Source organism: Pinus tabuliformis, chromosome 7 (assembly GCF_031772625.1).
Source record: "Pinus tabuliformis cultivar Carrire ecotype Pingquan chromosome 7, CPIR1, whole genome shotgun sequence".
Taxonomy (NCBI): Eukaryota; Viridiplantae; Streptophyta; class Pinopsida; order Pinales; family Pinaceae; genus Pinus; species Pinus tabuliformis.
The window spans coordinates 1,019,355,960-1,019,383,537 of record NC_142293.1 but is presented as its reverse complement, the minus strand read 5'-3'; the positions used below and the strand labels follow the sequence as shown (position 1 = coordinate 1,019,383,537).

Here is a 27,578-nt window from a genome sequence, read left to right as displayed (position 1 = left end):
GGTTGAAATCTCCAAAGTTCCCTTTTGAAACTAAAACTAGATTTTGTGAGTTAGTTGTTGAAAGAGTTGAGAAGGAGATTCAATATTTAGATGAGCAGATCCAGTCATATGATTTCCAAGACCCTAAAAAGTTCTTGGAAATCCTTCCTCCATTGAAACAAGAAATCATAGAATTGCCTACAGATGTTTACATTGACAGTGTGCAGCTGGAGGTATGTGTTGCAGAGTTGGGGCAGCCAACAGAGTCTGGCTTCCGCGATCCAATGGCAACATACATGGACATGTTTTTCAGTTTGACTGATAGATCAGGTTGTATTCTACGTAACCATGCTCATTACGTGCATGAAGGGCTGCCAGCAATTACATCTGTGTCCTGGTGGAAGCATTCTCAAGCGACATCATTCTTAGGTTTACTTGAATGGTTGATCTGGCACTTCAGTATTACCTGATCTAGTGTTTTTACAGCAAATTAGGGTAGATTTTTTAAATAAATAAGCAGCCAAAAGGCATCATTTTGTTCCAGTTTCATTACAGTTTAGTTTGAAGTTTGCCGAATTAGTCTTTCAATCAATTCAGTCAGTTTCCAGTTAATAAGTTGAGTCTTCAGTTGTGTTGATTTGTTGAAATAATGGACTCCATTACCCAATGGATGGAGGCACTGTTTGCTCTCCCAAAGTTATGCGGTTCTTGGCACCTCCACGAAGCGGCAGCTGCCATCCCAATTGGAGCCAATGTTAGACTCCGTCTCCTCAAATCTTCTGTAAATACGCTGCCATGCTACCAGTGTACTTCTCAGAGATCTCCTTCCACAACCAGGACAATTTCTGAGCGATAACAACAGCATTAATATTTGTATTTTTCCGGAGGTATGTTCCTCACCAAGCAGATAGGTTGGAGAAAACAAATGTAATTGGAAGACAGAGCAAGGGTGCATCAGAATTGGAGACCTGGATAGTAAATTTAAATATTTCCTTAAGGAATATTCAGAAAGCACCACAGTGGGAACTATTGTTAGTCTTCTGATACGAACTTCTCAAAAAGTTCCAAGGCTTGCAGAGGCTCAGTCCCGCCAAACTCATCCCTCTCTTTTAAACATTTCTTGGTTATTCTAACCAGGATAGTGCCAGTGTTGAAATCTATGACGAGAGCCAATGTAAAGTGAAGGAGAAGAGAGGCATTATCAATTTTTGACAGCTGTGGAAATCCCACTGTCGAGGTCGATATTTATCTTTCTGATGGTTATCTTTCCAGAGCTGTTGTTCCAAGTGGTGCTTCCACTGGTGTGTATGAAGCACTGGAGCTTTGTGGTGGAGGGAAGAACTACATGGGAAAGGGTGTTTCAAAGGCTGTTGAAAATGTAAATAAAATTATCGGACCAGCTCTTATTGGCAAGGATCCAGTAGATCAGACTGGAATCGATAACTTCATGGTACAGGAGCTTGATGGAACTCAAAATCAATGGGGCTGGTGCAAACAAAAGCTTGGAGCAAATGCTATATTAGCTGTATCTCTTGCTGTTTGTAAAGCAGGGGCTTATGTTAAGAAGATACCTCTTTATCAGCATATTGCAAACATTGCTGGTAACAAAACTTTGGTGATGCCAGTACCTGCTTTCAATGTCATTAACGGAGGTTCACATGCAGGAAATAAACTGGCAATGCAGGAGTTTATGATTCTACCCGTTGGAGCTTCTTCATTTAAAGAGGCCATGCAGATGGGTTCATTTACCACCATCTGAAGACTGTAATTAAGAAAAAGTATGGTCAAGATGCAACAAATGTTGGAGACGAAGGAGGCTTTGCTCCAAATATTCAGGAGAATAAAGAAGGCCTCGAGTTATTGAAGATTTCCATTGAGAAAGCAGGCTATACTGGCAAGGTTGTTATTGGCATGGATGTAGCTGCTTCCGAGTTTTACACTGAAAAGGATCATGCAGTTCATTTTACACAGGAATTTGAAACTCTTTATACCAATGGACCTGCAGGTGGCGGTGGCATCAGGTCTTTTCACTGTCATTGCAAATGAAGGTGAACACTTCAAATAGTCGAAAACATTGATATATTTCATAGGTGTCAGCTGCAATTGGTTTGCCATCGCGGGTACAAAGGAATCGATAAGCCAACTGCAAGTAATAATATGCCAAATCCAAGCGATAATAAGTGAGCATGCTGCCAAATATGTGAGAAAACATTTGCAAATTAACGCTCTCCAATACGCTGCTCCATGTACCATAACGTTGCTTCAAGACTGCTCCAATGAACGCTTTGTATATTCTATCCGAATTAAGGCATACAAAAGAGCACATTTCAAACGTCGTCCATTCATGCTTGTTATTTCCTGTCATTATATTGTTGGCCTTAGAACTAGAGGCTCTTCTTTTTGGACGAATTAGAAACTAAGAAAGCTCCAATAGGGAATACAAACATATATGTTTGATTTCAGTATGTCGTTCTGACAACAAATACAAAGGTGCGGAATGAATGCATCTTTGTATAACCTTATGCGTGTGCAGAGGCAGTGATTTGGGTAGCAACAACTGGCTCATGAATATGGCCCAAGAGCGCTATTCAAACGGAGCCAAAATACTTTAAATTGGAACGAAGATATACATCACAGCAGAAGACATAGGATTCGATTCCTATTTCAAGACTTCAGTTAACGATTCAAAGGGATCTGCGCTCCAGCATTTATCTCTTAATTGGCCATCAGAGGAATTCAAGGGAAACGATGCTCTGTTTTTAGAAAAAATGGTTTTTCATCGACCTGTAGGGGAAGGTTCTTGGTCCATTTACTGTATGTAAAAATGGTTTTGTTTCAAATAGTAACGTGGCTTGATTTTGCAATGCGCTTGTCAAAAAGGCGACCTCCACATTCCACATGCCATTTTGGTCTAACAGCAAGAGGAAATGGAAAGTATAACGTGGCAGTCCAGGTCGAAAACAAAATTAGAACGAAGACATCGATCCTGAGCAGAAAAATAGGGACAGATCGCCTATCCTAGTCTTTAGTTATGATTTGGAGGGTTCACACTACAGCGTCCGCCTTTGTATTGGTCACAGATATGTATGCGCTGATCTTTAGGAACCGATGAGTGGCTTTTTACTATTTTTCATAGTGCCAGTCGAAACAGTTCCATCTTTTCATGGATCGATTTTATTCTGAGCTGTTTATGGTATTATAAAACATTTTGTAAAGAGGGAGGGAGAGAATTCTGAGATGTGTGCATGTAAGAGAAAACAGAGCTTCCATTGTACAGTCTTTGACATATATTTTAATGAAAATACACAGCTCTGGCTTCTGAGATTCCTGTGGTATGAGATTTAACATTTGTGTCCTCCTTTGTTTCATGTATAGCCTGTTATGTGTTCATTTCATTTCATGATCATTTCCAATTGAACAAATGAAGTGTTAAGGTAGAATTCATATTTTGTATGCTCTGCCTTTAAGATTGTTCATATTTAATGTTTTCTTCTGTTTGACAAGGATTCATCCTCTATGCCCTTGTCAGCTCCTCAACAGTCTTGCCATTCCATTCAATCTCAATTTGATGTTAAACTTTCTTGCCTACCTTGCCTCAGGAGACAATCTGTGTTTTTGATTACATTTCTCTGTTCAAGCTGTTTCTTTGCCCCATGCAGCCCAGAAAAACCCTATCATTTTATTAAAAACCCCTTTTTTATCAATTTACTAGCCTAAAATCAGTTTCTTTTAAAGTCATCTCAGCCCCTTTTTGAAGACCTTTTGCCGAGATAGACCCGGAGAGAGCCCTCTCCTGTCCTCGTAGGGCTAGCTATGAGGCTAAGTGGTTTGATGTTGCCTTGGATTTTGCCTTCCTCAGCCTGAGGCAAATTCGAGCGCTAACAATGCCTACCCAGAAGAAGAGTTCCTTCATGTCCGCGTACATCTTCTTTACTCCAGGATGTGTACAATAGAGTGCTCTATGTGACTCTTCAAGGTCCTTCTTATACCCCCTTCCTTAGGTATGTACATTCTCCCTTGAAATCTCAATAGTCCATCTGGTTCAAGGACATATCCCTCAAACTTTGGTTCTATCTGCTTCCCACTTTGGAGTGTTGAGATAACCTTTAGATACCAACTATCTTCAAAGAGTTTCTCTAACACACTCCCCCTCAAATTTACCTCTAAGGCTATTAGGGAGAAAGTTCGTGGTCTCTTGCTTAGTGCATCAACCACCACATTTTTCTTTCCTTTGATGTATGAGATCTCAAAATCATACTCACTCATGGATTCGCTCCACTGCCTTTGTCTAGCATTCAAATCCCTTTGAGTGAAGACATGCTTTAGGATTTGAGGATCTGTTCTTAACTCAAATATTCTCCCAACGAGGTAGTGTCTCCATAGTTTCAAAGCTAACATCACTGCTGCTAATTCTAAGTCATGGGTAGCATACAACTCTTCATGTTTCTTCAATTTTATAGATGCGTCAGCTATTACTCCACCTTCTTGCATCAATACTGCACCCAATCCTTGGTTCGAAGCATCAGTGCAGACAGTGAAGTCTTTTCTCATGTCCGGTACTCGAAGGATCGGTGCACTAGTTAGTAACCACTTTAATTCTATGAATGCAGTGTCACATTCATATGCCTATTCATACCTGGCCCCCTTTCGCTGTAATGTGGTGATGGGTTTTGCAATCCTTGAAAACCCTTCCACAAACCTACGATAATACCTTGCTAGCCCCATAAAACTACATACTGTTACACAAAAATATCGTCACCATGATTATTTGCAGTCAGTATGGGTCTATCATCACTTGTACTGTCCTCCTAAGCAAGTCTCAGACCTCAGCTCTTCAAATCAAGCTTTGGAAATGAGAGAAAGACATTAAAAATCAATGTAACTCTGGTTCCGCACTTTCTCTCATGGTCACCTGTGGTCCCGCACCTTCTGTGTACAAGAACTGCGGACCTGCCCGCTCTGTCCCTAACAGTGTAGGTGCGGACCCCTGTGAAAGTCAAAAGGCGCAAGTTTTATCTTAAAAAACTCACTTTGGGTTAATTCTAGAGGTTTCTAGAAGGAATTTTGACGTGGATTGTTCGCTCTGAGGTGGTTCATGCATCCCAAAAGAGAAGGAGCTATCCCTTTGAAGGAGGGCTTTATCCCTTTGAAGGAGGACCTAGTAACCTCCCTCCATTGCACTATAAATACAGGCATTGGGCTGGTTGCTGGAGAGGTTAGAAGCTGAACATTTTTGAGGGTAAATGCTGGTGAAACCAAGACTTCCTAGTTGAGCTTAAGAGGAGAGATCACACATCTTTTTGGCTTCATTGGGGAGTGAGTGAAACTTGTCAAAGTAGAGGAGACTTCTTTCTAGACCCTGGGAGGAGCTTGTACAACGTCAAGGCAAAGGTTGTAAAGTTCTTCTTCTTTTGAATCAATACAATCAAACTCATTTTTCTCAACAAGTATCTTATGTTATTTGTTTCATGGACTCCTTGACTTTCATGTTAAATATGTTTTATGCAATTGGCTTTTCAGGTGCTATTTAATTTGTTTGCCTTGTTTGTGTTTGTAGATTCGCGAAAAGGAGCTCATTTGGATCGAAGGAGCGAGGGCATCCACAAGCTAGCGTTGGACCTAAGGTAGGCCCTAAAAACACTTGTTTGCTATTGTTTATTAAAGCATATTTAGAGAAAGATAGTGTCTGATTGGTTTGCTTGTCATTAGGTCTTCTTTAGATTCTAGGAAGGTCTATCTTGTCCGCAAGATCGACTTATTCCGTGTGACAAAATGGCGACTCCACTGGGGAACTTGATTGTTTTCCTTGTTTTTACTTTGACCTGAGAAACTCTATTTTTGTTTCTGTTTTTGGCTTGTTGTGTGTAAAATTGGGTAGAGTTTGTAGATCTAGGGTTATTTTTCGTTTTTTCATAGCTTTGGGAGAGGACCGCACCCTAGCTGTTTGACACAGTGCGTACTTACCCGCAGCTTGGCTTTTAGCACAGAGCGGGACCGCACCTGTGCCAACTGTGGGCCTGCGGACCCTGTCAAAATTTTGAAAACCCTAAAATTTCCTCTGTCAGTCAGCTTAGTTTGTCTTTAGAAATTGTTATCCACAGCCCAGACCTACATATAACTTGTCAGAAGCTTTCCTTGGATTGATTTCGTTAGTGTTAGGGTTTTAGGTGAAATTCCTAGGAGTTTTGCTTGTTGGGTTTGTTTTTCATTTTGGTTGTGTAGTGGCTCTGAGCTTAGAGGCTATAGGGACTTCAGATCACCTTAGTGTCTACTAGCTTTCTTATGATTCTGACCATTAATGAAATCTCCCCTTGTTTGAGGAATCCGCTTTGAGTTTTCTCTTTACAAAACTTCGAAAAGCTTGTATTTGAGAGTTTGGATTTTCATTTTCAAAAAGAAAACGAAATTGGTTGTTCTTGACTGATTTGTGATTCTGCATAAATTAGTCCTTAGATTGCATCTAGCTGAGTAAAACATCCTTAAAAAAGACTTTTAGTAGGCTTTGACTTCAAATAGGTTTTTATAGTTTGTAGCTCTCAAAGTTAGTCATTTTCATTAGTTTTGAGTGTTTTATTTACAAAATATAAAAAAAATCTCTTTTGAAAAAGTTTGTTTTTTGTAGTGATTGAATGCTTTGAAACGAAAAAGGGAAATTTTTGTGAAATAATTAGTTGTCTTGTTTTGAGTGCTTTGGAAAGGAAAAGCTCTTCTTTTAAATTGTTTAATTGAGAAAGATTTGTGTTTACAAAGTATTTGCATTCTCAAACTCTTTCTTAGTTTAGAAGTTCATCGAAGAGAAAAAGATTGTTTAGATCTTAGGTGCATTTTTAGTGATTTTGAGTCGAGTCTTCATACCACGAGTTTCATCTCCCCACATTTGGACTTAAACAAAAACCACTAAAATTAACTCTTAAAGTAAAATTCACCTAGTAACATTTTTATTTCTAGGGCTCTGATACACCAACTTAGCTTAGGCTAGTGTCTTGGAGTAGGAGAGTAATTAACTCTCCAAGACAGTAAAAACAAACAAGTAGTTGTATCTTATGGTAGGGAAGAAATTCAATTGTTGTATTTATGCTCTGGGAAAGCTCCTCTTAAAGGAGAAGCACGAGATCGTGTCCGAACCAGTGTGGGAATCAATCCTTCCTCATTGGGAACGACGCCAGATATTCACGTATTAAAAATGGTAAACCTCGGATTAACCATTGTCGAGGAGCCTAAGGTCACTTGTTGGTAAACCTTGGATTATGTCAAGGAGCCTTCAAGGGGATTGAGCTTGCTACTCTGCCCTTGCATGCGTATCGGATCGTAGACTGTTCCCCCAGGTGTATTTGTCTCAGTTGGTAACCTTAGTGGCCATATTCTTTAGGACTCTTCCTGAGGTGACAGTGGTGGGAAGATCCCACTGTACCTGGAGCAGACGTCGACTAGACTCACTTGGATTTTCTGGGGGGTTCACTTCACTCGAGACGGTTAAGTGGAGGAACTTGTGCCAGTCTATTCATTAAGCAGGTTGCCGGGGTAACTGTTCCAATCGCCATTTCTGTACTGAACTCTGTGACGTTGGATTTCATCACCAACTAGTGTTTTCGGTCTGGAAGGTTACTGTTTGTGTGTGTTTGATCTCCTAGATTCTTTAGGCGTGTGATTCAAATTTGTTTGGTTCTTTAGAGACTTTAGGTGCTTTTCTTTGAGATTTTACTTTGTTTGCGTGTGAAGTAGTTAAAAGTTTTTAACTGTGGCTGAATTACCAAGATATTCCCGTAGACTTCGGGGCCAGTTTCTTGAGATTATAAACGTGGCTGAGTTACTGAGGAAGTCCCGTAGACTTCGGGGCCAACCTCCCGAGGAAGTATCGAGCCAACTTGAAGGCTTAAAAGTCCTCGTAACTCCTAGAGACAGAAGAGTTGGGTCACCGGAAGAAGGAGAATCTTCTTTGATAGTACATCCTGATTTTCAAACGCCAGTAGCAGAATATAATCCACAGTCAGTGTCTGTCTCCGAAATCACTGGTAGCTTTTCATCTACTAGTGATATAGGTGAAGAACCTGAAATATCCGAGCCTGAAAGTGAATTTGCTGCTACTCCGACATCGGGGTTTGTTTCTCCAACCTTTAGTGGTCCTGGTTCACCTAGGGTAGAAAGAGTAATCACTCAAGATCTTCCTTCTGGACTTATTTCTATTGAAGAACTTGCTCTGGAAGAAGAAGAAGTAGGCATCCCTATCCCTGAAAATCAACCTGTCATTGAACTAAGGGAGCGTGAACCAATTTTTTACAGTCCACCTAGGAGCAGTTCTTGGTATCTTTCTTTGACTAATTATTTAGAAAACTCAGGGTTAAGTTTTTCACCACCTCGTGCTCCTTATCACTCAACACCTAGAGGTTTTTATACTCCCGTCAATATGGCAGGACAGTCGTCCATGTTTACTCAATCGCCCGAATCTTTTTTGTACGACGGTCCTTCTGTTCCCTCCGGGTATCAGTCTCTTTCTGGTACTTTTTTGGGAGCATCTCCTCAACCCATTGAGCAAGGGTTATTAACTGGAAGCAATGGTAATAAACCATTGAGCGTAGAAGACATTCTTATGATGTCAGGTTCTATTCCCAATCCTCAACCTCAAGGTGGCCAGTTACCGCCTGGGGAGCAGCCTCAATTAACGCCTGGGGGGCAACCTCAAGGTACACAATTTGCATCTGGGCGCAACCTCAAGGACAGTACATACCTACGGGACAGTACGTTCCTCAAGGTCAACCCCAGACTTAATATGTACCCCAAGGTCAACCCCAGTATCAATTTATACCTCAAGGTCAACCCCAGTATCAGTATGTGCCTCAAGGGTATCAACCCCAAGGTCAATACTCGAACCAAGGTTTCCAACCACCCCAAGGTCAAACGTTTGTTCAAGGAACGGGAAATGTACCTTTCAATTATCAATCCTACCCTCAACCCGATTATGGTCCTCAATATTCTCAATCAGTTATGGGTCAGTACCCCGGAATGAATATAGTGTGGGATCCATCGCAAACCCAACAGGTATTGCAGCCAAGTGTACAATTGTCATCTCAGACTGGACAACCCCTAGTTTCTGGTACACCCCAGCAACCACTCCAGTCTAACATTCAAACTTCTGTACCTTCGGTAGTTTCTCAGCCTGGGCCTAGTACACCTCGTACTCCGCCTCAAACGACTGCTACAACTGCCGCAACATCTGTTCAATCTACCCCACCTACTTCTGGAGTATCGACAGCTCCGGTTTCTACTGTTCCTGTATCTACTCCTCAGACATCTTTACCACCGTCTAGATCTACGATTCAAACTTCGGTTCAGATGCCTGTAGGACAACCTGGTTTAAGTACGGTTGTCACAAGTCAACCACAATTCACCTATCAACCGTACCAGGGACAGTACCAATTCGGTCCTGCTGTCCAGCAGCCAGTTTATCAGTATCAACCGTATCCTGGGTACACTTATCAACAACCTCAACAACCCCAGTACGGTCCGGTTAATCCTGGTTTTCCGGGAGGATACAATATCCCGAACGCGATTCCTATTCCTAGTTATCCTGGATATCCTCCTCCTAGGGCTGGTCTCATGACCCAGAGTTTTAGGGATCCTAATCGGCAGTTACCGTTTATCGCAACTTTGGACTTACTTGACTTGTCGCGCCTAACGAACGATCCCATTAATTATCTTCCGTTTTGGCCGCCAATGCCGAATAAGTTGCCCAGTGACATTCCCAAATTCGAAGGTAAATCAGGAGAGGACCCGTCAAAACATGTAATGACTTACCACCTCTGGTGTGCGTCTAACTCCATCACAGATGATTCGATAGACTTTTCGCACTCTAATTGGTCTCGCAGCCAAGTGGTACATTGAGTTACCGAGAGGCACTTTTTATAATTTTAGTCAATTAGCTACCTCGTTTTTAACTCATTTTCAGTTGCCAGTCCGATATGACAATGGCACGGAATTGTTAACTTCGCTAAAACAATCGACATCCACGTACATTTCAGATCATATTCACGAGTGGAGACGTCGACGTCGTTTAGTGAAGGTATTTATTTCGGATCAAATCTTGGCTGAGTGGTTTGTAAAATCTTTGTTGCCAAAGATCACTGAAGATGTTGCTAAAGCCGGAGTTGTTACTGAGGAGCAAGTCATTGCTCAAGTACAATACCTTGACTTGGTCTATACTCAGTCGGGTACATTACACGAAAAAATCCCCGATGTTCCCAAGCAAAATCAAATCGCTGCAGCTCCTTCGGGATCTCATGCCGCTGATGGTATGATTGGCACGGTTAACACTAAAAGTAAGAAGAAGTCTTCCAAGGATTCTTCTCCCATTATAACCTTGCCTGATTCCCCAACAGGAGATTCTTCTGCAGAGATTTCCGCCGATATTCACGTTGTAGAGTCATCTACAGCCAAATCAAAATCCGGTGGGAAGAAGAAAGGAAAGAAGAAGAATAAAACGGACAAAAGTTCAAAGGAGAAACCTGAAAAGGCAGAATCCAATGACGAAAAGCGCAAACCTCGTTATCCTTGTCTCATTTGTGACGATGAAAATTTTACAAGAGACTGCCCTCATCGTGCAGAGGTTGCGAAGATTGTCAAGGGTTCTCAAACTCCTGCTGTTTTGAAGGATCCTTTTTCGGCTCAAGACAATAAGATGACAGGTTCATCCTCAAGTGCCAATGAAGAACCCATACTGATGATGTCCCATGTTAGGATTGCGACTCGATCACAAGATTATGGTAGTAAGAGTCCTGTTGATGGTAAAGAAGCAGAATCTTCTCATTCTAATCCATCAACCTCAGCTCCCGGTTCCGATCCACTACAGATCGAGAAACCTAATCCAGACTTGGTAATCAAACCGCCCGCCAAGGGTATACTTCGAAAGTCAGCTTTCAATCCACATGCGAGAGCGGCTCAGAATTATAACATTGTTGAGGATTTAGCTGTTTCACCCTTAGCAATGTCGGCTTTGGAAGTGCTGCAATCATGCCCAGCACAACGTAAATTACTTTTGTCGGCTATAGGAGCTGTTGATGTTCGCGACCCGAACCTAATAATTTTCGATCTAGAAAATAGTACACCACGTTTGCCTCATCAAATGGCTTTCCAGATTCCAGTGATAGTAAAAAACAGGCCTATTCATCGGACTGTAATTGATGAGGGAGCCTCAACGTATATTATGTCGATACAGTGTTGGAGATCGCTTGGTTCTCCTTCACTAAATCAATCCCCGACGATTCTAAAGGCCTTTTATGGCCGTGGGTTTCATCCTTTTGGCATTCTACAGGATTTGCCTATAGGGGTTGAAGGAAAAACCGTTAGTCTAGATGTGGAGGTGGTTGATGCCCCTCTAGACTACAACCTTCTCTTGGGTCGAAGTTGGTCTTACGCTATGACAGCGGTCATTTCATCGGTCTTTCGAGTAATAAAGTTTCCACACAATGGAAAGATCGTAACAATAGACCAGCTGGCTTACTTTTCATCCGACCCAGCCTCTTCGGAGAGTATTCAGCATGTTGGTAAAACGACTATCCCATATAAGGATGTTGGAGTAGGATTAGTTAAAGATGTCGGTTTACTGGGAAATTTTCATTTTCCTCCAATCAACGCATCATCTTCATTTGCAACCATTCATATGATTACATCAGACACCATTATTTATGATGACGCTTGGATCGTTCCTTCTGAATCTGAGATAGACCCATTTGGTAATTCCATGCCTTTGAGTCCATATGAAATTGCCTATGAAGTTGTGCAGTCTTTTTCCAACCCGTGTTCAACCGAAAATGACTTAGTGAATGTGGTCCGTGAGGAATCACTTTTCACATCAACCTCGGATTTAACTACGTTTTCTGAACTTGTTCGCTCTGATGAGCAAATTCGTGAAATCCTATGTGTAGATGATTTACCATGGGAAGATCTCCATCACAGATCTTCGTTTTTACCTGAGGATGATCGTTTTGAAGACGATTTCTCATCAATTTTTACAACTGAATATGTCAAGGAACCTCAGAATCCAATGAAACATCTGATTCAGAGTTAAATTTGGGAAACATCTCTCGAACTATTCCTATTGACATTTCGGTTAAGCCCGGAATTGTTGAGAACATTCATATAGGTGCCTCGTGTACAGATGACAAAATTCAATTATATAAGGCCCTATTTCAAGAATTCCGCGACGTGTTTGCCTGGTCCTATGAGGAAATACCAGGAATTGATCCCGCGATTGTTGTTCATGAGATCAATACTTACCCGGACGCTAAACCCGTCTGGCAACGTTTGTGTCAGATTCACCCACAAAAAGCTGCCGCAATTAAAGCAGAAGTTGAAAAACTATTGAAAGCAGGTTTCATTTATCCGATCCCGTTAACAGATTGGGTATCGAATATTGTTCCAGTTAACAAAAAGCAGGGAACAATAAGAATATGCATCGATTATAGGGACATTAATCGAGCCTGTCCAAAGGACAATTACCCAACTCCCTATATTGATCAAATCATTGATGATTGCGCGGGCAACGAAATATTTTCCTTTATGGACGGTTTTTCCGGATACAATCAAATCAATATTCTACCTGCCGATCAACCAAAAACGGCTTTCATTTGTCCATGGGGGACATTTGCTTATTGCAAATTACCTTTTGGACTTAAGAATGCCGGAGCAACTTTTCAAAGGGGTCTTATGCGTTTCATGACATCAAGAACATTGTGCAACCGTATCTCGATGATTTGCCTGCTCATTCATTACATCGAGCTGATCACCTCGTCCATTTACGAGCAATCTTTATGAGGTGTAGGCATTATCGTATTCGGTTGAACCCACACAAATGTGTCTTCTGTATAGAAACAGGTCGATTGCTTGGGTTTGTAGTTTCGAAAGCCGGCATTCGTGTTGATCTCTCAAAGGTCGAAGCTATCATCAAATTGCCTCCTCCTTCGAGTCTTCGCCAACTCCAAAGTTTGCAGGGGAAAGCAAACTTTTTACGACGATTCATTCCTAACTACGCCGAGGTTACAAAGGGTTTTACCCGGTTGTTGAAGCAAAACACTCAATTCTATTGGGATGAGATAGCTCAAAAATTTTTTGATGCACTCAAACACGCGTTGACCGATGCACCGTTGTTGCATCCTCCCAACTACAACCAAGATTACTTCTTGTATCTCGCCGCTTCTCATTCCACCATTGGAATGGTCTTAGTTCAGGAAGATGAATCAGGAACTGAACATGTGATATATTACCTTAGTCGAACGTTAAATCCAACTGAGCTAAAATACTCACATGTGGAGAAATTGGCATTGGTAGCCGTCCAAGCTGTCCAATGTTTTCGTCACTACATTCTACTACGTAAAACTACAGTCATTTCGGATTGCAACCCTATGATCTACATTTTGACCAAGCAATTGCTAGGGGGCAAGTACTCTAAATGGATCGTTATCCTGCAAGAGTTCGACTTGGAATTTGAGAAATCTAAGTCTAAGAAATCTTTAGTTTTTGCGGAGTTAATGTGTGACTTCCCGCGTGCTGACACGGAAACTGTGGCGGAGGAGCCCATTGCGGACGAATCGTTGTTTCTAATAAGCACTTTAGATCCGTGGTATGGGGATATCATCGTTTATCTCCAGACCCAATCCTTTCGGCCAGAAATTTCAAGGTCAGAACGTCGGAAAATTCGATTCCAGTCCCAACAATTCAGAATTATTGGAGATACTCTTTATCGTCGTGGGGCGGACTCCGTTTTTCGACGTTGCTTAACTCACGAGGAAGTTGAAAGGGTTCTAAATGACTGTCACTCTGGAGCGTGTGGCGGTCATATGTCTGGGTTTGCCACAGCCCAAAAGATATTGCGCGCTGGTTACTTCTGGCCGTCCTTGTTTAAAGATTGTATTACGGCGGTCTGAAAATGCCACAACTGCCAGATTTTTTATCGTAAGATGCGCGCTCCACCTGCTCCTCTCCACCTTATAATTGTCGTTGGTCCTTTTGCCAAATGGGGTATCGATTTTATTACATGTAACCCTCACTCGGCCGGGGGGCATGCGTATATCATCCTTGCGGTAGATTATTTTACTAAGTGGGCCGAGGCGATGCCTACATTCGAGGCAGACGGCAAGACAGCTGCAATTTTCATGTTCAATCATATAATTTCTAGGTTTGGTGTCCCGCAAGCGATAATCACTGATCATGGGCGTCATTTTCGAAACGTTATGATGACCGAACTTACAGGCCAGCTTGGTTTACGTCATGATAGTTCAACCCCTTATTATCCACAAGCGAATGGTTTGGTTGAGTCCATCAACAAAGTTTTAGTTATCATGATCCGACGAATCGTTGGGATTCATCGGTTGAATTGACACAACATGCTATTTTCAGCGCTTTGGGCGTACCGAACTTCAGTAAAAACATCAACAGGGTTCACTCCTTTCCAACTAGTCTATGGTTTGGAAGCCGTGTTACCCATTGAATGCGAAATCCCGTCACTGCAAATGGCCATCGAGTTACTTCCAGCCACTTCCGAAGAGGAGAAGCGTTTGTTATACTTGGCTCATTTAGATGAGAATCGACGTGATGCTGCATTGGTGATCGAGACTCACGCAAAACGGATGAAAGCTCAGTATGATCGAAATGTTACCCCTCGAAATTTTTCGGAAGGGGATCTAGTCTTAGTTTATGATCAAGCTAATGATAAATTAGGCGCTGGAAAATTCGTTCCTATGTGGCATGGTCCCTATGTTGTCAAGCGAAAGCTAGCCAAAGGGGCTTATGAATTGGTAGACTTTGATGGGGACTCTTTGGGTAAACCCAGAAATGGCCTTGAAGAGGTATTATGCTTAAAAGAATGGGTATGGAGATTTTTTAGTTAGGATAGTTTTTCTTTATAGCTGGTGTGTTTTAGTTTAAACAATGTGCTTAGCTTAGAGAGTGTTTTTTCGTCATTATTCCTGCTTATCTTGGTTTTACTCTTGATATTGCAGATGTCGATGCCTCTCCAAACATACATTGGTTTCGCTGATGGTGTTTGTCGTAATACACGGAACATCTCTTCCGCAACTTGGGTTATCTATTCGCCCTCTGACGAGTTAGTATCTATGCATGGGGTAAGCCTTGGTCAAACAACGAACAACATTGTCGAGTATAGTGCAGTGATTGAGTTATTGTCTGAATCTATTTCATTTGGGATTTGAAGTTTGATAGTGAGGTTAGATTCTGAACTCGTTGTATTACAGCTTAATAGAGTGTATGCCATTAGAAATCCAGTGTTATTAAGATTATTGTTGAGAGTGCGTCTCTTGGAACGTGAATTTGATTATATTGAATATCAGCATATTCCAAGGTCTTTAAATACATTAGCAGATGCAATTGCTTCTCGAATGTTAAATAGACATTTGCAATAATCATACATGTAAATTTAAAATCATTCCATAACATGATTAACAAGATAAGCCGGTAATAGTGATATATATATATATATATATATATATATATATATATATATATGAGTGTGTCAAAAAATACATCGTCTTCGATCATAGGTTGAAAAACACCTTATGATCGGCAAAAATGATAAGTACAAAAAACAAAAATGTCACATGTGCCCACAATAGGCGATCATCCTATCACTGGTGATGATCTCTATAAGAAACCACTGCACGGGCCACCTTGCAAAGGAACCTCCTAAAAGGTCTCGGGACTCCAATCACATAGCGCTGAAGTCGACGAGGAATGTCGTCTATAGTGGTCTCAGGAATATCTCCTGTCAAGCGCTCAAGATGACCCTCCAACTCGGCCAAAACCTTTGCTGATTCGTCCTGTGGGGCTGGCGCGGGTGCAACTGGTTGCCTCCTCTCAAAAGGCCGGAGAGCGGCTGGTCGCTGTGGACCCACATCTGCATTTTAAAATTTTTACTATCAGTTTTGAGACGATGAAAAAAATAAAAATAAAATAAATTAAAATAGGAAAAATGTTGAAAAGGATTTTACCTGACTTGTCCCACTGCTCTCCTGGTGGAAGAACCATGTCTGGGTCACCACAAAAATCTATCCCAGCGTAAGGGAAATCCTGAATGGAAAAGACCTGGTTTTCCAACCATTGGAAATACTCAGGTTTGAAGCGAGCAACCTCTGTCCTCTCGTCCGGGTGACGGGCCATGACTGCGACCCATCGCATCAGTTTGGGCTCTCGAGGAAGCCCAGCTCCAACAATAAGGTGTTGTGGGATCAACATAGGAACCCTCTGCAGGCCAAAACTCACGACCAAAGCCCCATAACCAAAGGTCTTTAGTCGTCCGTTCTTGGCCCTGGTCAGTTGGCCTTTCACATTGGCCAACACGGCATCGCACCAGTTGAAGATGGTGCCTCGAAAGCAATCAACTGCCATACGCATCTGGGATCCGGTGGCAATATGTAATGCGGTAGCTCCGCAAAGTCTGGTGACAGTAAACGCAATCACCATGAGTTCAGGACGGGATATGGTCTTTATGTCTATCCCTTTGTCTCTAGCCTGGCTGTTGCAGTACTCTAGCCGGAGGCTATCGACAGACTGGCCACCTGGCCTAGTCCCGTGTAGAGTCAAGTCTTCGCCTCTCTTAGGCAAGCTAGTCAAGAAATATATCTCCGTCGGCTCGATTTCGAGCTGGTGGCCGCCAATGAAGAAGCACTGGTCCTGTATGCTCCATCTGTCAACCAGCCACTGTAAGAAATCCACCCGAGCCCTCATGCCAGGAATGGCCCAGAATTTGTACAATCTGCACGCCCTCAAAGTATCAAGTGAAGGCTGATGATTCCATGCGGCAGCATCCACGTCCTCATGCTCTCGTTCACGCCAATCTAGCATGATGTACTCTCTGCATCAAGTATAAAGATTAATTAAATTGCTAGAAAATATTTTGATTGGTCCATTTTTGAGAATTTTTGGGTTCAAAACCCTTGCAGCGGGGTACGCACCCTCCAGGTTAGACACAGTGCGTGGGACCGCACTTTGTCTACACGGAAGGTGCGGACCCCGAGCTTTTTCCCAATGGAGAAAAAGTCGGGGTCCGCAGGTCCGCAATGGTAAACCTGCGGGCCCCCGCGCGCGGGTTTTGCGCCTAAAAACCCTCCCAAAAATGAAATGAAGGACTAAAACAAAAACTAAAAGGTTGAAAATGAAGAATAGGATGATGTGGATTACCTGGAGAAGACGATGCTCGATTCCGACGGTTGGATTTTCCGCAATCTTCACGGGAAGTTTTCTGAGAAAGCACTATTTCTCACCCAAACTCAAACGGTAAAAAAGAATTGACAAAGGCCCTTTTTATAAGTTTTTTGAGTAAATAAATCGCAAATTTGTTTATGTTTCACTTTGAAAAGGTATTTTGCGACGTTTTTATCCATTTCAAACAGGTATGAGTAATGTTTGTGTTTTTGTGCAGAATAAAGGATTATTGAGGCGATATCTATCATTTTCGACAGAAAAACATGTAGAGTCATCTTTAAGCTCTTTTCTGACTCCTAAAAACATGAAAAGATTGCCGAGTGTTTCTTTTAAACTCGTTAAAACGGAATTAAAAGATGGTCCACTTATAGCTCTTTTCCGACCGTAAAAACATGAAAAGATTGCCGGATTTTTGTCGTTTCAAGTTCGATATTGGTTATAAAACGACGTTTCATTGATCACTTTTTTACTTTTTCGGGTCAAAGGCACTAATGACGAAAAGTACTCCTTCGTCGTAAAAGATCAAGCGGTTCTCTCAAGTATTATTTTATACTTTTTCGGGCTTGGGAGACACAAATTTACGAAAAAGGTCAATCCTGGAGTCTTCTTAAGTTTTTTCAGACTCTCTAAAATTGAAAAACGCTGAGTTTCTCCTATACTGGACTCGTTAAAATTTCACAGTAAAGGACCTGTTCAATTACAAACAGGAACGAACCACTCCTTCTTAGGGTTCGAATTTAAACTAAGTTGGACTCATCCGAAGGATGAGCTTATAATCAAGCAAATGTTATCCTCCTCAAGCTTGTCAAAAATAAAGAGGTACTTGCCAGAAATGGTGGGGGAAAAGAGAGAAAAATGAGCCTGTTTGTCATACTTTGTAACCACTCTTGAACACGACATTTTTATTCACCTGGGTTGGGAGATCCTTTGCCTAACAATTGATCAAACCACATTGAAAGTCTTCAGCCGGTTTCTGGGTATTAACTTTGGGTCAATTAACACCAAACCATCTGTCGTGTCGTTATGTGTTCAAGAGGTCACTACCAATAAGCCATTCATCTGCAAAATATCTGTCATCCATCTTGACCATCCCTGAGTCAGTTCTTGCAACTAAATTTCTTCAACTTGATCTATGATTTTGTGTTGTGGGCTTGCCTACGACGGATCGCTTTCTATCGACATCAGCTCATTATCTAGAAAGATGATCTAGGAATCGTCAGTACCTTGAGATCTGCATGCATCAATGGCAGGTTTCTCGCCTTTGACGATAGTTTACATCATTGACTTTCGATCAAAGGATTCCGTGACATGCTCGACATCAACACATTTATTCGCATCTCATGGATTGTACTGAGTATTTTGAGAGCCATTGACATCACTGGTGGTTTCTCTCACACTTGTTAACAGTTTACATCATTGACTGGTAATCAAGTGGTTTCTACCATGTTCGACATCAACACATTCATTCACATGGATAGAATCGTACTATTTTGGGAAGTAGAAATGAAGACCCTGGATCTAGTTTCCACAATCCAGGCTACGAGGAATTTTGTATTCATTATATAATGGACTATTCATAAACAGATGGCTGCGTCCATACTGTGTCCACATGAGTCTATACTTGTGATGTTTTACAAGATCATTCCTGTATCAGAGCAGTAGTTAGTTTTTCTAGTCAGTTTTGATCTGAGCATGGGAATGCCTACCTCAGCGATGATATGATCTCATATATATATTTAGCATTGAATGTTTTTACAGGTTCTAACCGAGTTATCCACAAGATGATCCTTGAAATGATAAAGTACTTCACTCTTCCTAAATGATAAGAAATCCTCATCTACTACAGACTTCGCACTTTAGGGGGCAATCTGTTACACAAAAATATCGTCACCATGATTATTTGCTGTCAGTATGGGTCTATCATCACTTGTACTGTCCTCCTAAGCAAGTCTCAGACCTCAGCTCTTCAAATCAAGCTTTGGAAATGAGAGAAAGACATTAAAAATCAATGTAACTCTGGTTCCGCACTTTCTCTCATGGTCACCTGCGGTCCCGCACCTTCTGTGTACAAGAACTACGGACCTGCCCGCTCTGTCCCTAACGGTGTAGGTGCAGACCCCTGTGAAAGTCAAAAGGCGCAAGTTTTATCTTAAAAAACTCACTTTGGGTTAATTCTAGAGGTTTCTAGAAGGAATTTTGACGTGGATTGTTCGCTCTGAGGTGGTTCATGCATCCCAAAAGAGAAGGAGCTAATCCCTTGATGAGAGGAGCTATCCCTTTGAAGGAGGACCTAGTAACCTCCCTCCATTGCACTATAAATACAGGCATTGGGCTGGTTGCTGGAGAGGTTAGAAGCTGAACATTTTTTAGGGTAAATGCTGGTGAAATCAAGACTTCCTAGTTGAGCTTAAGAGGAGAGATCACACATCTTTTTGGCTTCATTGGGGAGTGAGTGAAACTTGTCAAAGTAGAGGAGACTTCTTGCTGGACCCTGGGAGGAGCTTGTACAACGTCAAGGCAAAGGTTGTAAAGTTCTTCTTCTTTTGAATCAATACAATCAAACTCATTTTTCTCAACAAGTATCTTATGTTATTTGTTTCATGGACTCCTTGACTTTCATGTTAAATATGTTTTATGCAATTGGCTTTTCACGTGCTATTTAATTTGTTTGCCTTGTTTGTGTTTGCAGATTCGCGAAAAGGAGCTCATTTGGATCGAAGGAGCGAGGGCATCCACAAGCTAGCGTTGGATCTAAGGTAGGCCCTAAAAACACTTTTTTGCTATTGTTTATTAAAGCATATTTAGAGAAAGATAGTGTCTGATTGGTTTGCTTGTCATTAGGTCTTCTTTAGATTCTAGGAACGTCTATCTTGTCCGCAAGATCGACTTATTCCGTGTGACACATACCTCATGAGCATTTTTCGGTACTAACCAATTGATCCAGGTGGATGTTGGTGGTCACCCACCTATCCCACTTGGACCCCCAAAACTATCTCTTCCAGTTTCTCAGTTTTCGTAATTGTAGCACAATTTACTATTTTTAGCAGTTTTTTGGGTCCTAAACTTCCGGAGCCATTTTGAGGCCCTAAACGATGTTTTTTGGGTCCATGTTGTTCTTCCAAAAGTTGTAGTGCTCGGATAGATCTTTCTAACGAGCTATTGTACGTGTCAAATGGAGATCGAGTGCCAAATTTACGACCCCAGGAAGTTGATGTACCAACTTACCCAAAACGGGGCCCACAATTTAGCGTTTCATCTTCTAGGGTTAGGTTTTGGGATGTTAAGGGTTTTCCATTGTTTCTCAACAATAAATAGGCCTTCGAGCCTCATTGTAACACAGTTCAGAGGCATGTAGATGCCACATCTCTTCTCATAGATAAGCTACCTGTTATCACTAAAAAGATTTCAAAAGAAAAGGGTAAGGTAAAGAAGAATTGATCTAGGTCATTCTCATGCTCCTTTCATGCATAAGAAGCAATTGCCAAACTCAGGGTCAGCATACATCAGAGTTCTTTGAAGGTCCAAACAAGATTTGAAGGGATTGCATACTTATTATGTGGTTTTGGGGATGGGCATCTATTCAACTTCATATTGAATATGAGCATTGGAGAGTTGTCTGAATGGAAGAAGATTTTGTTGGGTACAAAAGCTATCACCTTGAGGACTTTTCACTCTAAGAACACAACACATGTGTTTGCAGCATCAGACAGGCCGACAATTATTTACAGTAGCAATCAGAAGTTGCTGTATAGCAATGTGAATCTTAAGGAAGTCAATCACACGTGCCTTTTCAATTCAATTTCCTTTCCAGACAGCCTTGCAATTGCAAAAGAGAACCTGCTTACTATTGGGTAAATTGATGACATTCAGAAACTTCATATCCATGCTTATTATTGTGTTGGGACAGCATATGTATTGCCCGAGGAGAACAAACCTAACAAAGGCCGAATTTTAGTATTCTCAGTTGAAGATGGTAAACTGCAACTTGTGATTGAGAAGGAGACAAAGGTTTCTGTTTACAATCTGAATGCATTTAATGAAAAGTTGCTTGCTGGTATCAATCAAAAGATTCAGTTATACAAATGGGGGCTCCGTGATGATGGTTCAAGAGAGTTACAGTCTGAATGTGGCCATTATGGTCATATTCTTGCACTATATGTTCAATCTCGTGGAGATTTTATTGTAGTTGGTGATTTGATGAAAGACATCTCTTTATTGATATACAAACATGAGGAGGGATCAATTGAAGAGAGGGCACATGAAAAGAGACATTTCAAGATAATGAAGCTCAATATAGTCAAATTTTGGCATTAAGCTGTGTTTTTGAAATTACACAGCAGTTTCGCAGCGCGCTGCGAAACCCCTGTAGCAGCCTGTTTCAGGAGAAAAACTGTTTTAGGTAGTTAACTTCCAGGAGGTATCTAGAGCAACGGAAAGCATATTTTTGGAAATTGAAAGAGGTTTTTATTCCTAACATACTAAAATAGAAAAACCTCTTTCATTTTCTTCAAATTGATTATGAGCTGGGAGAAATGGGTGACTAAAGTTGCGCTACGAAACTGCTGTAGGTGCAATTTTTCATCTTCTGTTTTACACCTGTTTTTCAAAGACACACTCTGAGCAGCTGGAGTAGTATTTCAAAAAACCAAAAGAGGTTTTTTTTCAGCATGGATTGGTTCACAAAAACCTCCTTCAGTTTTTCCAAATACATTTTGTACGAGAAGTTATGAGCTCTGTCCCAAGACCTATTTTTCAGCCAGAACAGAGCAAGGGACAGCCTCCTAGTTTCTAGGAACAGCAAAAGGATGAGTCATCAAGGGCCAGATGGAAGGTTATGGGCTTCATCAAATTCGACTTTATGGAGTGTTAGGTGTCAAAGAATGCTTTAAATGTTTAGATAAGGTTGTTTTAGTCATAATAAGGAGTTACACTCCTAGTTGTATTAGGTCTCTAGGACTACTAGTTAGTTGTCAAATGCATTTAAAGTTTTGTTTTATGGTTAGAATAGGTGTCAAGGATGGCAAATTCGAATTCCCCTCATGATGGAGGAAGGAATCCAAGCATGTAAAGAGCTCTATATATAGCAGAACATCTGATGTACAAAGGGTTGGAAATTTCAAGAGAAACAATGCATATTATGTTATTGCAGAACACTGTATGTTTTATGTTAATGCAGAACTTTGGCTTTACTACTCAGGATTCAGAGAGGGTTTTATGTGTTTTATTTCCTCATGGATTTCTTCATTTTCTCACTTGCAGTGGTATGAACACATGTTACTTAGAATTCATTGATAATGCTCTAACTTCCTTCATGTGTTCATAAACTGTGTTTCCTATATGATGTCTTTGTTTTGCTAGTAGATTAAAACTCTTTATGCCCTGACTTCCATGTAAGCTGATCAGTTGTTGTACTAAAACATGCTCTGAATCCATAGCCCAATAGATGCTTGTTGATTGGAATTTCAACCATTTATACATTTTCATTTGATTTCAATCCATAGAGTTAGCCATCTTATTCATTATCCAAATCTCTAATCTTGTGAGAGAGCCCTCTCAGGTTGAGGAGGCTAAGCCTCAGCCTAAAGTAGGTTTGAAAGAGTTACATAAGGTCTTCCTGATCAGCAGCCTATCAGGGGCATGATTTTGTGATAACACTACCATCGCCCTTGCTGATCTATTTCCATCGCTATTTGTAAGCATATTTTAGTATTTTACATTAATGAAATGAAGTATTATTTCCACTGCATCTTTGTGTTTATGGTTATCTCTATAATTTGTTGCGTTCATGTTTAAATCCATATTAGTGGTATCAAAGCGGTCTACTTTTTCTCTGTTTTTCTTTGCAAGTTCCCAACAAGGTCGGGATATAAGGAGTTAGGGCTTGAACTAGTCGAACCTTTGCAAGACCAGCCTCGCAAATCCCGACACCCTCCCATGGCGGATGAGAAGAAAGACGAGGGGGCAAGAGATCCTATCAAAATATTGCTCGAAGAAGCCCTTGAGCGACAAAATAATGCGATGATGGACAACTTTGCGCAAATCCTTCAGCGGCTACCCAGAAGCGACGCATCGGCTTCCAACAACTACTCTGGAAATGCCACACCGTTTAAGGTACAAGTTAATTTTGAAATTCCCATATTCGAGGGTCAGATAGATGCAGATGACGTAGATAAATGGTTAAATCTGCTAGAAGGATATTTTTCTGTTCATGAATTTTCGAGTCGGGAAAAGATTATTTTTGCTCTTCTCAAAGCAGCCCCCCACGTCAAGGACTGGTGGGAAACCTACTGCAAGCAGAAGAATGGAAGTACGGGCTCACTGTTTTCAACTGCACCCACTTGGGATTCATTTCGGGATGCCATTAAGGAGTAGTACTACCCTGTCAAAAGCTATGAGGACAAATACATCAAATGGCCACACTGCGGCAGGGAAGGGACCAAGATGTGCCAGAGTTCACAAACATTTTTCATACCCTTCGCACAGAGTTGGGTATCAAAGATTCTTAGTTGTATCTGGTACTGAAATACTGCGGTTGCCTACACAGATACATCCAGGAAGAGATGGAGTTCCTGAACATCTCCTCGCTCGACATGACATATCAATACGCTATCAAAATCAAGCAAAATTTCAAACAGAAGAAGCGAGACTTTGGATCTGCGAATACAAAGACCAAAGGAAAAAGCCAAGGCGAGGTGACCTAAGACAACCTGTCGAAGCTACAAGAAAAGAACAACACCACGAAGTCGAAGAAGGATGTAGGAAAGTGGTGTGAGTTCCACAAGAGCCCTACTCACCACACAAGTGAGTGTCGAACTAAGCAGTCGCTGGTGGCCAAGTTGAAGGCTTCCAAATCAGATGCATGTTCCAACCCTAAGTTAGAACCCGACAAGGGGAATGGCAAAGGGAAGCAGATCATTGATGAGGAGCCTAGCGTCACTATTTCCACCGCCAAGATCCAGAAGAATGAGCCCGAGGATCCAGAAGAGGGGGAGCGCCTTTTCTACTCACAAATGTGGGTGAAGAGTTCACTGGTACAATTCATTGTCGACAGTGGCAGCCAAAAGAACCTCATTTTAGTAGAGGTCGTGAAGCAGTTTGGCCTACCGACTGCACCACACCCGCAGTTGTACAATATTGGGTGGCTTCGTGAAGGACGAGATCTCAAAGTTCACCAGCAGTGCCGCCTTCCCTACAGCATCAAGCCCTTCACAAACAAGGTATTGTGTGATGTTACACCTCTGGATGTTTGTGATGTACTATTAGGCCAGCCATACTTGTGGAGGCGACATGTTGTGTATGAGTCAAGGCCTCGTGCTGTCATTATTTCTTTGCGTAATTCATTATACAGGATACCGGAGGTAGCCCCACCTACTTCCACCTCTTTGATCACTGCCAAGAAAGGCAGCAAGCTCATCTCCCAGACTAGGAAATTCATTTTCTGTCTGGTTCGCTTCCAAAGTAAGGGGAAGATCATCACCACATCCATGACCCTCGTGAAGGGTTCCTGCAAGCAACAGTAATAGCAAAGGGATACGGTCATGACAGAACACAGGAACAACTTCTCCTCACCCACAGGGGTACCACACAAGCTTCAGGTGGGCAACAGAGTTTGGTTGCATCTGCAGAAAGAACACCTTACAAGAGCCCATTAGAAATTTCGACCACGCCCACATGGTCCTTACACCATTACCAAGGCTGCGGGAAATAATGCTTTGGAGCACAACATTCCTCCATTCCTTCACCTACACCAAGTGTTCAATGTGTATCGCCCTCGACCATGCTTCCCACCATTACTGGACGCATCCAAGATTGCAAAACAGCTCATCAGGGACCAAGTTCAGCAGATGGAGGAACTCAATGCAATGGGGACCATTGCTTCCTAAGGGGGGAGGAATGATTCAGGTGGATGTTGGTGGCCACCCACCTATCCCACTTGGACCCCCAAATCTATCTCTTTCAGTTTCTCAGTTTCAGTAATTGTAGCACAATTTACTATTTTTAGCAGTTTTTTGGGTCCTGAACTTCCGGAGCCATTTTGAGGCGCTAAACGATGTTTTTTGGGATAGATCTTCCCAAAGTTGTAGTGCTTGGATAGATCTTTCTAACGAGCTATTGTACGCATCAAACGGAGATCGGTTGCCAAAGTTACGACCCCGGGAAGTTGATGTACCAACTTACCCAAAACAGGGCCCACAATTTAGTGTTTCATCTTCTAGGGTTAGGTTTTGGATGTTAAGGGTTTTCCATTGTTTCTCAACAATAAATAGGCCTTCGAGCCTAATTGTAACACAATTCAGAGGCATGTACATGCCACATCTCTTCTCAGAGATAAGCTACCATCGCCCTAGCTGGTCTATTTCCATTGTTGTTTGTAAGCATATTTCAGTGTTTTACATTAATGAAATGAAGTATTATTTCTGCTGCATCTTTGTGTTTATGGTTATCTTTGTAATTTGTTGTGTTCCTGTTTAAATCCGGATCACCAATCCATTATGGCCTTCACCTTTTTCGGGTCAACCAAAATCCCTTCTCCTGAAATGATGTGACCAAGGTAATAAACTTTCTTCTGAAAGAAGGAACATTTTGACAATTTTCCATACAATTGATTTTCCCTTAGGCACGTCAATACAACCCTTAGGCACCTTTCATGCTCCTTTTCATTTTTGGAATACACAAGAATGTCTTCCAAAAAGACTTGCACAAATTGGTCCAAATACTTCCTGAACACACCATTCATGAGGCTCATGAATATTGCTTGTTGCATTGGTCAAACCAAATGGAACAACTACGAACTCATAGTGCCCAAACCGAGTTCGAAATGCATTTTTCGAGATGTCCTCTTCCTTAATCCTCAATTGGTTGTATCTAGATCGTAGATTGATCTTTGAGAAAACCGTTGCTCCCTTCATTTGATCAAATAGGTCATCTATTCGAGGTATGAGGTACTTATTCTTTATTGTGGCTCTATTCAAGTCCCTATAATCTATGCATAGCCGTAAGGAGCCATCCTTATTGAAAAAAATCACTGGTGCACCCCAAGGTGAAATACTAGGTTTGATAAATCCCAAGTCTAAGAGCTCTTTTAACTACATCTACAACCCACAAAGTCTTGGAGTTGTCATACTATAGGGTGTCTTAGATATTGGTTCTGCACCCGGTTTTAGGTCGATTGTGAAATCAATCTCCCTTACAGGAGGTAATCCAGGCAATTCCTTAGGAAAAACATCCTTAAATTCTCACAAAATTGGATGTTGATCTAGGGAGGGTCCTATCTGGTCAATTACAACCTCGACCACATATAGCTTGCAACCTTGTCGGGGACAACGTTTTACTTCACCATGGATATGAATCGTAGCGACACTCTTCTCTTGATTCCAAAAATCTCAATTGGCCTACCTTCATCATCTAAACAAATCACCTTCTTCTTGAAACAATCTACCAAAGCTCGATGAGCTTCTAGCCAGTCCATTCCAATAATTACATCATACGTCCCCAATGCCATGACATATGCCTTCAACTTAGTCATACACACCCCGAGGTTTACTTGACATTGGTCAACACTAGGTCATACTGCTTGTTTTATCCCAGAAGCCATGTTAACTTGTTTAAAGTCATCGTGCTCATAGGCTACCAACCCACATTTTTCTAATGCATTTGGTGAAATGAAACTATCTGTAGCACCAGAATCAAACAAAATTTTAACTTTTACTTTGTTTATCATACCTGAGGTTTCTACCACAACAGACTGGTGTTCAACTTGCTCGTTATCAACTGCTGCATAGATTCGATGGTGGCTACTTGCCCCCCCCCATTGGTGCTTTTCCCTCTCTACGGTTGTTACCAGCTTGTAACTTAGGGCAGTCACGCTGGTAATGAGGTCCCCTGCATCCCCAACAAGTGATGCGCGGTAGACCTTGAACCGAATGTTGTGGAGTTCTTTGGAAAGAGTTCCTTCCCTTGGGACCCCTACCCCTACTTGTTGCTCCTTGCGTATGACCTTGATTTGCACGCACCCTTGGAGCCGTAGGTGAAGCTGTACTAGTAACCATTGAAATCCCCACTGTCGGTGCTCTGGGTACCACCCTGTTTCCATATGGTGGTGGCCTCAAACTTCCTCCCTAGGGAAGGTACAAGGGGCCTTCCCCATAAACCTTGGTTGGTGTGGAAAAATGGTTTTGTTTCCACCCTTTAAGTCTAAGTGTTCTTTGAAATAACGAGCCTGTTCCACAGCTTCTGCAACTGAGGATGGTTTCCACATCCGCACCATTGCCCTAATCTTAGGATTTAATCCATAAATAAAGCGATATGCTTGGTGTTGGTCAGTATCCATGTAGGAGACATGCTTGACCAATTCCATGAATTGAATTTCATATTCTTCTACCGTACGATTT

General features: G+C 41.6%; 1 pseudogene; it reads left to right on the top strand.

Moving 5' to 3' along the window:
• Positions 1-645: 645 nt before the first annotated feature.
• Positions 646-21,501, top strand: LOC149251086 (enolase 1 pseudogene; annotated as a pseudogene).
• The last annotated feature ends 6,077 nt before the right edge of the window (positions 21,502-27,578 follow it).